This window comes from Tyto alba, unplaced genomic scaffold, assembly GCF_018691265.1.
Source record: "Tyto alba isolate M040663 unplaced genomic scaffold, T.alba_DEE_v4.0 Super-Scaffold_46, whole genome shotgun sequence".
Lineage (NCBI taxonomy): Eukaryota > Metazoa > Chordata > Aves > Strigiformes > Tytonidae > Tyto > Tyto alba.
This window is the reverse complement of record NW_024881322.1, coordinates 6,439,882-6,457,808: the sequence shown is the minus strand read 5'-3', so window position 1 is coordinate 6,457,808 and position 17,927 is coordinate 6,439,882. Positions and strand designations below refer to the sequence as shown.

Here is a 17,927-nt window from a genome sequence, read left to right as displayed (position 1 = left end):
CTCTTCTACTACAGCTAGCATATCATTGAGTCTAAAATAAGGCATAATTAATATTGGTCACAAATTTCTTAATCTTTTTTAAACTTCAAGGAATTCTAGAAGCTGCAGTAAACAACACTGAGGATATTCTTCCCTCTTCACCGGAAATAAACTAATGCTGCAAAATAACAAGAGGGAAAATATACTCATTGGAAATACAAAGCCACATCTTCAGATGAAAAACTAAGCACAGACCAACTGACTTCAACATGAGGACTTGACATTTTAAATGAGATGCAAGACTAAATTCTCAGAGGATGTTATTCTCTGAACCCACACCAACTTTAACTGAGAATTATGGCACATATTTTCTGGTCTATAACCAAAGCAGAAAGTTTTCTTCTCTTCAGCCTTGTACTAATTTTATGTGAGATTTGTTTAGAAAACTGAGTATCTTGCAAGTTCCTGAGAAAAGTTAGGTTTGTTCCACTGGGGGGTGTAGGGGGTGAAACAGTAGGTTTTTAAAAGAACCATAAAGTTCATTCGGTTCTTTCTGGGAGAGATGTTCCTTATTAATGCAAGTTATGACAATAACTTTGTGTACTTCTTGTCTATAAAAGTACTGGGACACACAATAATGAGGGAAATAGTAAATCTTAAAGGTCAAAGGTTAGCACTGTGTGGTTTTAAATTTTAATCTATTTAGGAAATAAATAGGAGCTTCACAGCCTTCTTCCTTCTATATTTTACATTATTTTAAGTGCTGAATATGAAATAGCAGAAGTAGAAAGTCTCCACTAAAGGCATGTTTTATTTTAAAAAGAATGGCATCTCTCACTTAAGGATGGCACTCTCCCTAAGACATAACACATCATATTAAACTGTGTCTAAATAATAGAAGTTATTTAAATATCAAAAAAGTTTTTTACAGAAATAACTAGAGATTAATTAAAAGATAATTAAAGATTGACTTAATTTGTTATCCAGCTGTGATAGATTAAAAAAAGTCATTATTAATATTCTCATTTTAATATTTCATGATCATTTTATACCTATGTATCTGGCCTACAACTGATACACAAGTATAAATCCCAGTGGAAACTGAAAGTGTGATATAAAAGCCAAATTCATTGACCAGAATAATCTTCTCACTAGTAACAGTGAACTCCTAGAGGAAAGGCTTATCCAGAATTTGGTCCTACAGCTGCTAAAGACCATAGGTCATCTGGCGTATACTGTTAGCACATATTTAACATCCATCGGCTTTCTAGTTACTGTATATTCTCATTTTACCTCAGTCTCATCTTCCATTGTTTATGCTGAATTTGGGCAAATCATGTTCAGCTCTGTTTTATCTATTTATTTAATAGCATCTGTCTTACGGAAGAACGCGTAGTTGAGATGATGGGTCTGACAGTATTCTGACTGTGTGAGACTTGACTGTTACTCTTCCTGAAATGAGGAAGACAGCTTGAAGAAAAAGACAAAATTGGAGTGGTAATGTGCTGACACGCAACTGTATCTTGGATGACTGGCCTCTTTTCTGCGTGCCTCCAATCTAAAGCATGAAATGCAGCTCATTACTATAACAGACTGTCAACCAACCCCAAGGTGAATCACACCACAGGTCAGAGAGAAAGCCAGCATCTACACTTAGGGCACACAGCTGATCCTGAAGAGCCCAACACAATCAGAAATTTGCATGCCTGTAAGCGCAAGACTGCAAGGGCTTCCCTTTGGATGCCCGACCTGCAAAGTGGGGCTCAGAACTTACTGCTATGCACCCAGGCTCCCTGCACAGAGAGAACAACAGCCGCTGAACGGAGTCACGTCCCTCCTTCCACCTTCCCATCAAAACCCAAACCAGAACACACCTGGCAAATCAGTCTTTTCACTGTGCTTTCTAAGCTTGAGCCAGCATGAAGAAGATACTAAACAAACAGCTGATTTGTATTCCTACCTCTCTCCTCAGCATTAGCTCAAGAGTGAGGACTGCAAAAGTTGCAAAAATACATCGACCCACCTGTGTTGCACTGCACATGCCACATCCTTCTCCCGAGACACCTGTCAGTCTCAGCATTTCACAATCAATGACCCTCAAATGAGCTACACGGATTGAAGGGAGATGAAAGAAAGAGCAAATCCTTCTCTGTTCCTTCAAGGAATCGATGGCTGCTTCTATCTCCTTTTAGAGAGGCAGACAGCGAAGCGGGCACTCACTTTATCTGTTTAACAGTCCAATACCTGCACTGAGAAAAAGGCTCAGGTTCAATGCCAAGTTAAACCTGGGGAGGCTCAAATATTCACCTCTCTTCTTGTGGAAGAATATGTGAAAGAACACAACTGAGGATATTCCTGTGCAGATCCCTATTTCAGATGCCAACATCCCATTTTCTTGTATGGCCTGAAGAAATCGAATGATGCAGAAGGTCCACGATCACACGAGCTGTGGAGCAGCGTGTGACAAGTACACGTTTTGAAGTTAAATGCCTTCCTCTGTCCCACAGCAGTCACTACTTGAAAGAACAACTATAGAGAAGCATCCTACAGATAAAATTCAACAAACTAACCAAAAAAAAAAAATATAGGTCCACCAAGATAACTCTTGCAAGTTCAAGTTGCCAAAGCATTGCTACTGCCTGAAGCGGTGGTAAGGCTTCTCACCCAAATTTTTCATACCTTTAATCTGGGGAAGAAAATACTGAGTGAAAAGGTGAAGCTTCTGTAAAACCTCAAACAGCTCTGGAAGCACTACACATTTTACATCTGCATGTAAATTTAATTTTGCATGTCAATATTACAGGCAAAAAGGTTATGATAAATTAAGAATCTCATCATAACCTGAAAGCCAGTTTGAAATCAACCCATGTAAACTACAAAAGTAAACAGTTAAGTGGATTGCTTGACTGCTATCAGAACATCCATAATATAAAAATCAAACCAATATGCAAACACATCATGGGCATACTTAAAACATCCTACACAATAAAACGGATTTTTCCCCTACAACGTATGTTGCACTAATCAAGATCCTGCAGCCCTCTTACTAAATATCACTCACGAGCATATCCTTAAGTTTGAGCCAAGAACTAACCTTTGACTGAAAGAATCTTTCTGCAGGACTAGGACAGAGACAGAAATTCTATTTTTAGAGGTAAGAAAATGCTTCCAACAGCAGTTGCCACAATGAGGCAGTATTCTCTAGTGCTGCCAGATGTGAAAACAAATTTAATACAGTAAATCACTGCTAATTCAAACCACTGACAGGAAACCCCACTGCAAATTACTGAATTTTACAGATTAGCAAGTAAATGAACAAAACAAAAAACAAAAATAATTTCATAAAACTGTGCCTTCTGCATTCAGTCTGACACCTGCAAAGTGTTTCTAAACCTGATTTATGCTAGAACAAACAAGAATCATAAGAGACACATTAATAGTGACATCTGTAAAGCCACATGTTCCATTTCACTGACACTTAGTGATGAGCTGCAGTGGGTTGACACACAACTTATGCCCCATGCATGGAAAAAAGGATTTCAGATGCAGGTTGTCCTTGATATGTTTAGATAAGCATTTGTTAAAACAAGAGTAAAATAGAGCCAGAGCTGCAGAAAGCCTCTGTAAACCAAACCAGGAGCTGGGTTCATCTGTCAGGTGGGGGAGTTAATGGATTAGTTTGTTGACACTGGGACCTACTCTACACTCTGCTAGGAAGAGGCTCTGCTTTGGACCTAAGGCTTGGCTACTTTTTTTTTTTTTATATTGACACTGCACAACACAGAGATAATCTGAGCCAACAAACACAAACCTGAAGTTCTGGATCCCAAGTTTATACAAACAAGGAACATTTACATTCAAGAACAAGATACAGGCACTTTCCGGAGAGTTCAAATGCCGACTTCACTGTTAGGTTTTTGACTGCTGGTTCTCCCATATTTGGATCCAAACTGAAGCAGCCTCACAGATTCCTTAGTTTAAACTAGGGAACCAAAGCAGTTCATGCTCTTACAGGTTGAGAGAATCATCCAGCCAGCACTGACACCTGTTTGAGTCCCACGGAAACTATTATTTGATCAACTTAAGCCACCATCTTTAGGAACTAGGTAGGACTCCTCTGTGCCTTTTTTTTTTTTTTTAAAAAAAAAAAAAAAGCAGTTCCCTTTATCAGGCCCTCACTCTCGAAGACAGAAGTAGCATTACCAGCACACTGAAATAGCATTCTCCTCTGATAAACCCACATGAACATCAGCTTTACCAAGAAAATTCCTGTTTCTAGTCTTCTACATTAGCTTCTCCCAATTTTCAAATTTCCAGTATCCAGTATAATAGGCTTCTGGACCTTGATATATCGACACCAACTCACCCCCTAAACAAAAGGACAATCTTAGGTATTCTTCATCTACCACAACTACGCAGATGACCTATTTCCACGGAGGAGATGCAATTCACTTAATCACGTGTGGAAAGCCAGTCCACAGTACCTCATCCATTGATTCCCCTCTTTTTGACCAGTGATACTACCTTGGAGCAGGAATCTGAAGCCTCGTCATTAAACATGAGAAGTGTGGTGGGTAGAATAATCAGGCTCATCCTCCTCTAGAGGTGAACTGTTTTCTTCTCATTTAGGATTCAATCCATTATTTTTATGCTTGTGGTGATTAACATATGGACAATCTTTGGCACTGTAAAGGCCAACTGAGATTGTAAAAACCAACATCACTAGACTATATCTTTTAGAATCTTCCCCAAAGCTCTTTCAATTGTTCTTAAAACCTGGTGTTGCTCCAATTCACACAGTATGGTTTAACTTAAATCCAACTCATGGTCTGTCAAACAAAAGTCAAAGCACTTAAAACAGCTAGATGCAAACATTGAGATAACTTCCAGAAAGGTACACCAAGCACTCCTGGGGATGACCACTGACAGGCAGAGGGATCACTTCTCTTCAGGGGTAAAAAAGGAATCAACCTCTTGCAAGATTAACAATGGTTAGGAAAATTGGTATACTCTGTAACTTGAGATATTTCAAGGCAGTGTTAGCTGCATCTCCGTAAACAGCACTTAAATCATATGCTTAACACCCATGCTGTAGCAATTAGTGCTAATGATGCAAACCAGCACTCTTCTATTTGGATTGCCCTGTGACACAACATCCTGTTCATAGAGCCTAAAAGGGACAGAAGAAAACCACATTAAAATGACCTTCTGTATCAGAAGTAATGTCTAGTAAGCAAAGAAGCTCTTCTTGTATTAGATTCAGAAGAGATAAAACTCATCACAAAGGCAGAACAGAAAATTTACTCCTTGAGTTGTAAGCATGTTTTGCTTTCTTTCCCTTCCAGAAGGAAAACAACAGATTATGTACTGTCTTCCACCAAGAACAGAAGTTGATTTACAACAGCAGAGCCACATATTATTCTGTATGGAGGCGGGTGGAGGGTGCTGGGGGAGGGATTGTTTTGTTATTAAAAAACGCCAGAGATTTCAGACTGTTGCCCGGATTCAAGACTCATTAAGGCCAGTGGGAATGGCATGGACTTCAACAGCTTTTGAATAAGGCTTTACACTTCATATTGCTATCACAAGAAGAGACTACATCTCATTTTCTACAGTAAATTACCTCAGCACCCTTTAAATGAACTTGATCCAGAAACTATGGCTGCATTAAGTCACTTATCCATTTATGCTTCTCCATCAATAAGCAACATATGTTGCAAGGAAGAGACCAGAAAGAGATTTTTTGAACTGCTGCACAGCATAACTTGAGCTTGGGTCTTCAGCTGTAGGACAGGATAGAGTTCCCTTCTCACCTGCCTGTCAGCACCAGTAAATCTCAGGAAAACTATTTAATTGATTACCATGAGTCAACTTGAGACAATGCTATTGAAAGTGTCTCATCTTCAAGATTAACCTCCCCAGTAGTCATCTCCTCCACTTCAATAGGTGAAATTTTATTTGGAGGGGTACTTTTCCCTGAAGAATGCAAAATTAATTTCCTATGGTAATGCTTTATATCTTAAAACAACCAGTAGATAGTAATAACTACAATAACCTGAATACCAAACACCAATATTAGTTTTTCTTTTATGATTATCAGTTGATCAATCGGTAAATGAAGCATACAGGTAATAGAAAGTAACAAGAGGTCTTGTTTCGTTTACCCCACTCAGGGCCTAATGGATCAGTAAAAATTTGCCAGACAAAGGTTTTTGTTAGTGTAACGTTCTTAAAAAAAAAAAAAAAAAAAGCTCTGCTGTTGACATTTAATGCATGTTGGTCTGCAAATTTAATGTGTTCCTATTCCCAGAATAGTATATATAAGATCTAAAAATCTGTCATTATTTCAATAATGCTGATATTAGCTTTTGACCAGTCAGGCCACTGCAGTTCTTATACCCTGTTCGTCTATGCTAAAGCTGTTAGCTGATTCATTAAACTGATTTCCACTACAGTGTGCTTTAATTATTTATTTCCAGGACATAAAATGTCAAACATGATGTTTATTTTCTGAAAATGCAGTTTTACAAAATGCAGCGTGGCAGTTTCTGTAAGATTGTTAAAAAAAGAGAGGGTAACACATTTCAACTGAAAGTTAAATAGCAAGCAGATTATACGCACTAGTCTTTCCCATATGAACCACTGATCTTACTAGTGTGCCAGCCACATATAAAGGGGTCTTCCTCTTGGGGTCCTGTAAATTCACATAAAGTTTGGAGATAGGCATCTTTACCCAATCTCACAAAGAGATACAGAAAACTAGACCATGGCTTGAAATCTCATCAAATTACACTGTATTTAGCCCTTCTACAAAATTCCCGGTTTATGCTGTAGATAAAGGCCAAGTTTCTGTAGTAATTTGAGCAACAGCATGGTGTGCTTTGCTCCACACTGAAATACAGCTGTTATCTTCCTCTTCCCTTAAGTCCAATAAGCTTCTTTCAAAAGTAAGCTGCTATAAATCTCTGAATATAAGAAACTTAGAGCTGGTTTATTTTCCAGTTGTCAGTGGTTCACAGGTAAGCCAGAAGCCTTTATTATCTTTAAGAATCTACCTAGCAAATAACCTAACTGGATCCATAAGGAAGGTGAATAAAGCATTCAGCAGTAAGGCTGGATTAGTCTGCTCCAATAAATGAATGGGTTTTCTCAAAGATAAAAATTGTCCCTACAGTTTTCATGAAACTGTATTCAGCTAGTTTCTTTCAACTTGTCCAACTTTCCAAGGGCAAGTTAAGCTTTACACCACCAAACAGCAGTTTCCAGTTTGATAACAATAGGGCATAATAACATTGGCAGCAATACAAAGGAGTCACATTTTCATACAGATGTACTGCTTATGAACAATAGTGCATTCGGTATATACAGCTTTTCTTCAGCATCACCCATGCATAGTTTAGGGAATTTTTTTTTTTTTTATTATTTGTTTAAGTACAAGTTCTTCAAGTGCTCTGTTTACTGCAATTATTAAGTGAGAAGGGTGAATTCCTACTATGTTCATACACTTGGGTACACCCTATATAATCCAAAAGTCTGGTTTAGCAATCAATTGTAGCATGCTCAGCTGTATTCATCAGGTTAGGGTGGAAGCAAAAAACCAACTCAGGAAAATAAACAAAAGTTTTAGCTTAGCTTTCTTGATCTGGTATCACTCCTAGCTAGCACTGGTTCACATGAAGACAATCTGTTAAAAAGCATTAACCTGTCTGAAAGGACAATATTGTGTCACTTGGATCAGCAGCAGGTGCAAGATGCAAGACCAGTGACAGGAGGCAGTGCTCTGCAAGTATCTCTCATCTCAGTGGGGGCTACTGGGGCAGAACTGACTTCTGGGAGTTCTCACTGGTAATTAATTAATCACACCTGCTGAAAACGAGACTCACCTGTTCACAATTGCTATAAGCATTGTGTAAGTTACCTGACAAATTCCACAGGAAGGCTACAGAACCACCTAGTACATTTTTGGACACCTGGGCATAATGCATCAGTAAAAATGCTCTGATACCTGAGTAACGATGGGTAAGGCAGCAGCCTGAGGGTTATGTACAAGATACAGCACCTTCTGCTCTTTACACAACCCTGTTCACTTTCTCAGGCTAGCAGTAAGCAGCAAACCCTACTGTTAACTGCAGGGACAGAGTTGGTGGTCTCAGTGCAGCTCACAGGGAACCGCTTCCACCATTAATTAGCAACTATAAAAACCCGACCAGCTTGCTGACAGGTCCCTTAAAGTCAGAAAAATGTCCGGTAATGCAAGAACTAAACTAACTTTCCCTCCTTTCTCTCTCTAGCCTTCCAGAAAAGGGTTGTCAGAGGCACAAGTAAGAAGCCTTTATTGTCAAAATCCTTGCTCTGCCTCACAAACTCCAGGCTGCACAGCAAAGACAACTACTCACATTTTTTCAGAAACGCATGAAATAGTACAATGGTAGGTCTATGGCAAAACCCACCATTTGTCAAAACAGATTGCTAGATACAGTTAATATCCCTGCAAACATGCTTGACGAGGGACGCTCAGGCACTCTAAGGCATTTTGCGGGCTAATCTGGTTACTTTCGCCTGAAACGTAACACAAACCCCAGCACCACACACGTTCCTACTTAATTAGATTCCCTGAGAAAAGTCAGCCCGAGCCATACGGTATTTTCCTCAGCAGTTACGATAAACTGACCTTGATACTAGGAAAACGCACGCTGCTTCTGTCTGAAGCATAAATTACAAGTACGGACTGGCGGGATGCTGCCAGGGAGAGGGGGGCAGAGGCAGCGCCACGCCGAAACCCTCCCCGTGCTCGCGGGGAAGTTGAAGGGTGACACTCCAAGAATAATAATAATTAAGAACGATAACGATGATGATGCACTGCAGTGACGGCGGTCGGATAACCGCGCTGTCAGCGGAACGCTACAAAGCTACTCGGGCATACTCGGTAATTAAAAGGAGCCTAATAACGTGTCGCCGCCGCCCCCCGCCCCGAAACCACCGCGGAGGGGCCCGGAACGCGGCGGGGGGGCGGCGGCCCCTCCGCCACCAACGGCGGCGGGACCCGGCCCCGCCCGCCCCCTCCCGAGCGGGGTTCGGGGGTGGGGGGGGGTGTGGGGACCCGGGACGGGACCCCCCCACCGGGGGCCGAGCACCGGCCGACCCCCCGGCGGGGCGCTGCGGCGGTCGGCCCCGCAACCGCGGCCCTGCCGCAGGGCCCCTCCCGGCGCCCGCGGGCCCCGCGGCGGGTGACCCTCCGCCCCAGCCCCCCCCGGCCCCGGCGGGGGACGGCGTACTCACCCTCGGCCAGAAGCGAGGGCTGGAAGCAGAACGGCAGGCGAGCAGTAACTTCCCCGCGCCCGGGGCAGGAGCGGAGCCACCGGCGGCCGCTGCGCCCCGTCGCTCATGCAAGGGAGGCGGCGGCCCCCGGCCACGCCACCTGCGCGGAGCCGCCGGGCGCTCCCGCAACCGCAGCCGGCCGGCCCGAGGCGAGAGCTCGCAGCAGTCACCGTTGTCGTTGACCGCTGTCGTTGTCGCTGCCTCCTCCTCCTCCTCCTCCTCCTCCTCCTCCTCCTGCCGCCCCCGCCCCCGCCAGACGCGCCCCCGGGAGCCGCTGCGGTGCCGGCGGCGGCAGCTCCCGCCGCGCCCCCGCCGCGCGCCGCCACCTGTCCGGGGCGCCGCCGGCCAATCAGCGAGGAGGGGCCGGGCGGGGCGGGGCGGGGCGGCGGGGGGGGGGGGGGGGGGGCGGCCTCCCTTACCCGCTCCCCCACCCGTGATATTCACACGCACCCCCGTCACCAGAACTGCGTGGGGTGATGCGGGCTGCCCGAGGCCGCCGTGCCTTCCCCCCCCGCCCCGCCACGGGCCGGTCCGGCGTTGCAGCGCCCGGGCGCCGGTTGGCCGAGCCCTGCAGGGAGGCGAGGGGGTGCGGGCCCGTGGGTGCGGGCCCGTGGGTGCGGGCCCGGCTGCTTTCCAGGGGGGAAAAGAAGCCGGTGGCTGCACGGGGATAAGAATTGCACCCGCGCGGGTGATCACGGCGAAGGTGTGGCCTGGCCGGCCAGTCAAACCCTCGGCGAGCCAGCGCCGTAACCGGCCACGCTTTTCTATGTCCTGTGCCCCTGCGGATTGTGCGGTGCCGGGCTAATTACTTTTTCCCATGGTCTTACTCTTCATCCCCGCTTTTTTCACTCTTGTTTAACTTAATTTTAAAATCGCTGCAGCTGTTCACTGCAAGGTACGGTTTTATTTGATCTCGGTTGAAGTGCTTTGTCAAGACAGATGCATTCAATAAACCTTGGCAGGTGTTCAAGGAAAATATTTTCTAGGAGAATATTTTTGTTTACATTAATTTAATGGTATTACAAATCAACTGGATTATCAAACGTTTACTTCTATGCTAACCTACACTTGTCTGCATTAGTGAAATGGGTGCTGCTCTGAGTGGCAGACACCACATTCATTTCAAAGGTGTATGTGAAAAAAAATCCAACTTTAGGAAGTATTCTGCATCAAATATTGTTTCGTATTTCCCAAACACACCTATAGGTAAATACATGCCTGGGTATTCCCCAAACAGAAGAAACTTGTTAATTCTTTAAATAAAAACAAGAAAAAGAACCAGTCATTTTCAGCAGTAACATTTTTCAGGAGCAGCATGACACGTGAACAAATCAGGGACTGACTTAAACAAAAGGTCACTCATTGACCGCATTAGAAGAGTAACTGATAACATGCACCAAACATCTTTAATAACTGAAAAAAGTATCTGGGTAGAAATCCCTCTCTAATCTTACAGTTCTATCTGAAACCCTGAAAGAATAATGTATTTTTAAATCAGCCATCGATATCAGTTAGCTCTAATGCTTATGATTACACAACCATGAGATCAAACAGGTAAAACTGCGCCCGCTCCTCACACTCAAGCCAATAAGCTAACACTAGACTGAGTTCAAGAGTAATGTTTTGCCCTTCCCTCAACATTGTGCAACTAGGTACACAGGGATTTTATACTTTCTGTGTAATATTTCACATTCTTATCCACTGGAGACAAAGCTTTGGACTCGAGGCTCTTTTGTTCCACATCAGTCCAGTAATCAGCATGTTTTTACTCTGCAACAGTACTCCACGGGGAAGGTATTAACTTATAGCACACTTAAACCAGCCATTAACAACTGACAAAGTACAACTAAGAGAGGTGAAAGAGAAGAGCAATGCAGAAGTGAAGAAATATTGTAATGGCCCTATGGATAGTATGCTGGACTTCTGCATCGCCTCCCTACTTGTTGCATGCCCTATGTGACTTCATCTGCAGGTTTTGGTGTCTCACTGGGAAAGAAATCAACTTCTCTCTGCATCTGTAGCAAGTATTTTGTGTTGGATGCCATTCACAGTAAAAAAAACTGTGACCAAAATCTCTGTAGGCACCCCTATGGGCAAAATCATAATGCATAAATGGGTGAAACTGAGATACGCCAGGCTTTCCCTGGAATCACATATGACACAGACATTGAATAATTGAAATAAGTATCGAAATAAGTATGCAGAATAAATGGAAGTTTAAGGAAGACAAGCTCTGCAATCAAAGATGAAGCCCAAGTGGTAGCATGGGAATTTTTGCCTCATGAGCAAAATGTCCCCAAACGCCTTCCCACCCAGGGCCTGGCAATTGCGGAGAGGAGCAGGGCACTGAGGGGTGTGAGGGATACCGGCAACAGTGGGGTGGTCATCAGGGGAAGGGGAATGCCCAGCATGTTTATCTCACTTCCTATAGCTCTGAAACTCCCAGCCCTCCTTATGTTCACAACAGTTAGGTTAAACTGTAGGCCACGAAATCTTTCAGTGTTAATAACCTTGGTATGGAGAGAACCAAAAAAGAAGTCAGTCCCCCGGTAGGCATCTGTAGTACATATGCATATAGTAGATGCAGTACAACAACCATTCTGCCACGTGGTACTAGATAAGCTGTAGCATGGAAAAAAATCTTGTAAACAGAGATAGCAGATCCGGTAATAATGGGGTGCAGGACAAGAAAAAATGTATTTTCTGGGTGGTGAGTTTCTCTTGTCACATTACAGCCTTCTTCATAAAGAAAAAAAGTTATGCAAATGTAGACTGAAAAAAGCAGGTGGGTTTTGCTTGGAAAGCTCAGCACGAAAGCCAGTGGTGCCATAAGCTAGATGTGGCTACAGGGCTGCGGTGGCCAGCGGCCTGTCCCCAGGCTGCGCTGCGTAACCAGCTGGCTGCACCAGGGCAGGCTGAGCGCCAGCGGCCGGGGGACCCACCCGGGTAGGGGGTCCCACTCTGCAAAGAGCTTCCCCCTGCTCTCAGCATCCGTGGAATGGGGCTTCCTGGCTGTAGGGAAGATTTTGGGAGTGCAGTTTGTATGGTCAGGGGGTTTGGCCATCTTTTGTATGGCATACGGTTGTTGCAAAACGTGCAAATAAATTGGTTTGGGGGGAAGTAAAATTTGTACTGGTTTGGTATCACTCGGAGGGTATACAGGGAGATGCAGAAAGAGGGTGCTAGCCAATGCACTCGGTCACACTGGATTATTTGTTAGCAATAACAGACCGCTCCAGGATGACTTTGTGAAGTTTGCTTTCCAAGTTTCTCAACCTTCTCAATCAAGGTAGGGGGTTTTAGTGACTAAATTGGATATACAAATGTGGACAGTACCTGCTGGAAAGCCACAAGCCAATCTGTTAGCTGTGGGGACCAGTTATGAATTTATTCCAGCCTATTGCTATCTCAGAGCAGAAAAGAAAGACGGTAATAAGTAATTAAGTCTCTTTTGCTTTCAACCAATCTGTTAAAACCTCAGAGTATTTCCACAAAGTGTAGTGAACAATAATTTGATGATAATAACTTGGAAGTCATTGTAACCTTTTACCTTAGGGTCTCGAAGAAGTTCATAAACGCAAATTATTTTATAAAGTTTGTATGCAAAACATGGAATACTATGATAATTCAGTTAAACCAGTTAACTAATTCACAGCTGACAAGCAAATGAGAAAGAAGTGAAAGAGCTGAGAAGAATTGACAAATTTTTAATAGCATTTAATATGTACAGCATACCATGTGATATGGCACTTTGCCATGACTTTTCTTCAGAGATGTCAACAATCAGGTTCCCTGCCCCACAAGCCTCACAATGTATGGAGGAGCTCTGGCAAGTGTTACGTGTGAAAACAAAAAAAGGAGAGCTGAGAGAAGACAGAGTCAGGATTATATACATATGTTAGTAAAGGAGACAGCTTGAAGAAGTTTTCCTATTTAACTTGCAGCAGAATTTAGGTGAGCTAACACTTTGAAAATAAACATACCAAAGTCTCACAACTGGGATGGAAACACCAACAGATATACTGTAACTGGTGCAGTAAAAATGATTGGTGGGGGGAAAGCAAGGGGGGGGCTATTCTTTTCCGTGGTGGTTGTTTTGTGGTCAGTTAAAAGGTGACAACAGGAATATGAGCTAGTAAGAGAGACAGCAGAGAAAAAAACATGGTGGTAAGTGGTAAGAGATACCCACAATTACTGGGAAGAATAATCAGAACGGGAATAAGTTTCAGACAAGAACATGCTGCTGACCGTACCGCTGTTACTGCAGATTTCCTCATTCATATGGGCTGCATAAATGCAAGTTTGAAGGTGTCTGCAGAAGATGCTGCATGCAGAGAAGTGAAGGCTCTTTCAGTCCTCTTCCCTTATTCCTGCCACCAAATGCATAAGGGTGAGGACAAGATTCAACTCCTACATTTCTGCAATTAAAAAGAAAATTCTTAAAAAGGTGTAGTTAAGTTCTTCAATTTCCCTGACGAATGAACTTCATTTTGTGACAGTGGCTGAAACACACAAGGCAAGTGTCCTTCAACCCCAGGGGTTTTTTTATATCAATCTTTTTCTCCACTTAGTCCCACCTTGCATGCACTAACTCCCTCTTGCTCATCAATGCGAGGACAAGCAGCAGCAGGAGGGACGTGGCCCACTGAAGCTTTTGTTTAGAGCTTCATTTATGTCCTGTGCGAAGCGGCGCTGAGGGTGTGGTAGTGTCTTTTATACAGTTCAGCGCTGCTCTCTCCTTTACAAACTAAAAAAATGAGAAAAAGCTGCATGGTGCTCAGGGGAGGAATAAGAAAAATCATGCAAGTCTCCAGCTAAACAGGAAAATGCTCATGTGAAGTCAGCTTTGACTTCATGGATTCAAGCGCTGAACAGACAGACGCGAGTATTGGTTTAGCTCTTGTTCTCTTGTGTTCAGTGGTAGTTTCTTTCAGCCTCATTAGGTTTCTTTGTATCAGAATCAACAGGTGGCTGTGAAATTTTGGGTTTAAAACAAACCCATCTAAAACCACTTTGCCAGCAGTTGCTTCTAAAGTTACTCTCTCTTGCTGGTTCAATTCTCTAGCACTGTCACAAGTTGTTCATTTGCTTTTAAACATAACTTCTACTTAATGCCTCTGATACTTAGAGCCAGACTCCAGGCAAGTAGGTTGTTTTTCATAGAAAGACCTAATAAATGCTTTTTTTTTACTCAAATAAATTTAGCCTTTTCATTATTTGAAATTATTAAAAATTAAATTCTAGAAGTTGTCATCAACCCAAATGCCATGGGCTAAAGCTGATAAATGAAGGTGATGGTGTTAAGAGCTTTTTCCCCCTTATTATAACTCTATACAGATAAACTATTCTCAGATGCAGAGAGTATACATTATATAATTCTCTGCCTATATTTTACAAGCGAAATCACAGAAATAGTGTAAAAATCCTCATGAACAGAGTCTTAAAAATTCTAGGCAGTACGAAACCAGTGAATTCCTTTGAGCAAGATCAGTCAAAATTAGAATACTTTAGAATACTTTGTATTAACTCCTTATATTTTAGTACATCCTGAATTAAGTAGTTTTCAGAAATTCTTTTTTCTAAGGAAACATAAATCCTGACAGTAATTTTTGCATGGAAATGGGATCAACAAAACCAGCTCAGCAGAGTTTTTCAGCCTTTTACTTGGGGGATATAGGATTTAACCACTTCTGAGGCACAGAGAAAAGGTGAGTTTGGTGGCCTTTGGATGGAATTAGGTACAATTTCATCCACACAGGTGTCTACACAGTTACATTACTTTTATGCAGCCATCTTATATCTAAGTCCCTACTTCTGTGATATTAATCTGTTCAGAATCAGTACCACATGGCTGAGGAAAAAATGAATGTTGTGAACAGCAAAAACACCTGGTGACAGTGAGGCAAGCTCTTTGCAAAAGATACAGGCTAGTTCATGAACATTTCTGTATCATGGAAGCAGTCCGTATTAATTAGATACACTGACTGGTAAGATTTACCCAGACGTAGTAGTAACAGGTATTCTGGGAAACTTGTCTCCACAGTGCCTCTAGTAGAGATGGACATTAAAATAAAAATTATTGAGCAAAAATAATTTCCATAATGACTCTTTCATCAAGGTATATTCTCTGTTTCCAAATCTAAAGTTTAGAGACAAACACATAGCAGCAATGGTTACGGCAATTCAAAGAAGGTTGCCTGACAGCAACCCTTTCCAGAAAAGAACTGAGTCAAAGTGTTATGAAAGTAGATGTGTCAGATGCAGGCACATCTAATCATGTTATTGTTTGACATATTCTTGCACAACCTCTCACATGCCTCGATTATGCTCAGTATCCTTTAAGCTGTGCTCTGTACAAGCCCATAGAAAATACATCGTGCTTGTTTCAATGAGCTTACCCCTATGAATGCTCTAATTCCCCTCCATGGATTTTCTATAATCAGGTTGTTCCTTGGTGTTTTTTCACACAAAAAGTAAAATTCTTCTTACTTAACTTACCCCCGAAAAAGCATGGGACATACTAGAGCAGGATTATATCTGTCACAAGCTGCCGAAATGACTGTGTGGTTTTATGCAAATCAAATCCTCCAGGGATTGTCCCAAATCCACACAAGTTTCTTGTTTGTATGTCTGCCTTGGGACCTCACATCAGCCGATTTACTTTTCCATCTTCTTTTTAAGGCATTGTGTCTGACAGGACCATGTCACTTACTTCACCTTGGCTTGTTCTCGCCGAGGGCTGCGGGCACTGCATGGCTGCTCGCTCCTGCAGGAGCAGGGTCAGCCCTGCAAGGCCTATTCCTCACCTCCTTCTGCTCTGCCCAAGTCAACAACATCTTACTGCAAACTAGACTTAAGGCATTTCTCATTTTTATAATTCCCGTGAGAACCACCTTTCCAGTTTGGAAACTGGAATATAACAGACCTCCAGTAGACCGGGGACCAGATGACATACGTCCTCTTTCTCTGCTCAGCTCTGAAACGCTCAGCTCCCAGACCAACAGGGTGTGTCACTCCAGACAAATATTTATATACCAAACATCATTTCCTTGTGCAAGTCCCTGGCAAATGTATAAAAATACAGTCACTGCAATTTTAAAACCTAAAATACCCACATCTATTAATTAAGAATTTAAGGAGAGAGACTGGTCTCTAATTGCACAGCTCAAACTGTTCATTTTCCTACGGGTGCCAATTATTATTGTTCTCCTCAGTGGCATCTCTGCTGTAGGCCGTGAGCTAATGAAGAAAGCTGAGTAAATAGTGCATATAAGATATCTGTGAATCATTAACAAAGTCATTAAAACAATTATAGATGATTTGTACTGAAATAGAGTCAAGCACAGAGAATGTTAGTTGTCTTCTGCCCAGGCAGTCTGTGGTACCAGGAATAGAAAGCTCTGCAGCCAAGTCTTAATCCAACAGTTTTCCTGATAAAATGGCCCTTTGACATCCACTTTGGAAGCCCTCAGTTGTTTTCTTGTGGTCGTTCTTACGAGGGATTATTCGGATGCATTGGCTGTTGGCCAGCAAGCAGCTCTGTGACAGGAGAACTCAGGAGTGCCGGCAGGCTGGTTGCCCGGGAGGGCAAGCATTGGACCCTAACTATAAAACAAATAGAAAGTTGCAGACCAATGTTTATTTGCTTGGAGTACACTTAGGCACGAGCACAGCCATCAATAGCTTTCCTGGGCAGGTAAGCTTCCCGTGTGCCAGTACCAGTGTGCTGTACACACGCTATCACGTTCCCTGTGACTAGCTGCTGTTGTCTGGATCCTCCCTGTACACAAACCCATTTAGATCAGGCCTCCATCAACGTGCAATTAAACTGTTAGAGCCATCGCTGCCCAATGACTTGATTTCGGGAACAGCAGATGGCCCACAGCTCTTACTGGAAACTTCAGCCCTTTTTATTTCAGTGCTACGGGTTCTGTAACTTTGTCCTTGTGCCTGAAGAGTGAAGCTGAAGTGGTCCTGTGCTGGCATCTGCAGCCCCACTCCTATTCCTGCACCTGGTGCAGAAAAGTGAGGAATTCGCTTTCCTTTAATTAAACTGCCTTCAGTGAAGGTCATTAATATTTCTTTTTCTTTGGAAGCACTATGGAATGTAATCCTTAAAAAAACAAATGCTCTATGATTATGTACTGCTGTGGTAGAAGAGAAGAGACAATAAGGTTTCCACAGCAACTATTAGTGGTGACCCAGCGTACACTGTAAGTGTTATGTGACTTCATTACTTCTAAACCATTCAATGGTCTATATTAAACAACATTAACAGGAATAGATTGAGTTCAAGTTTTAATACCAAATCCCAGTTGATGTACTTGATGTAAATAGCTTTACTGGAAGCTATAATTCTTTTTTTTTTTTAAAAAAAAACAAACAACAAAAAAAAAAAAACACAGAACAGCAAATAAATTGTCAGGCCAGTGTTGCTGCAAGACTCTAGCTTTTGTATCTGAGGTTCATTCATTTCACTTGCAATTTAGTCTTACCTCTACTGGATGCATAAATATTTTATATATACATATATATATATATAAAAATCTCCATATCAAGTACCAAACAATTGAAAAGTGCTCTATCCTTTAAGGTATTATCAAGACTCTACACTTTGTGGAAAGGCATAT

At 42.6% G+C, this 17,927-nt stretch overlaps 1 protein-coding gene across 1 annotated transcript in view; it reads right to left on the bottom strand.

The window, feature by feature from the left end:
• Positions 1-9,506, bottom strand: part of LOC104363948 (myosin VIIA and Rab interacting protein) — a 225,725-nt gene extending 216,219 nt beyond the window's left edge. Inside the window, 1 exon segment of the mRNA XM_042806480.1 lies at positions 9,259-9,506. The gene's annotated coding sequence lies outside the window, so the exon portion shown is untranslated.
• Positions 9,507-17,927: the final 8,421 nt, after the last annotated feature.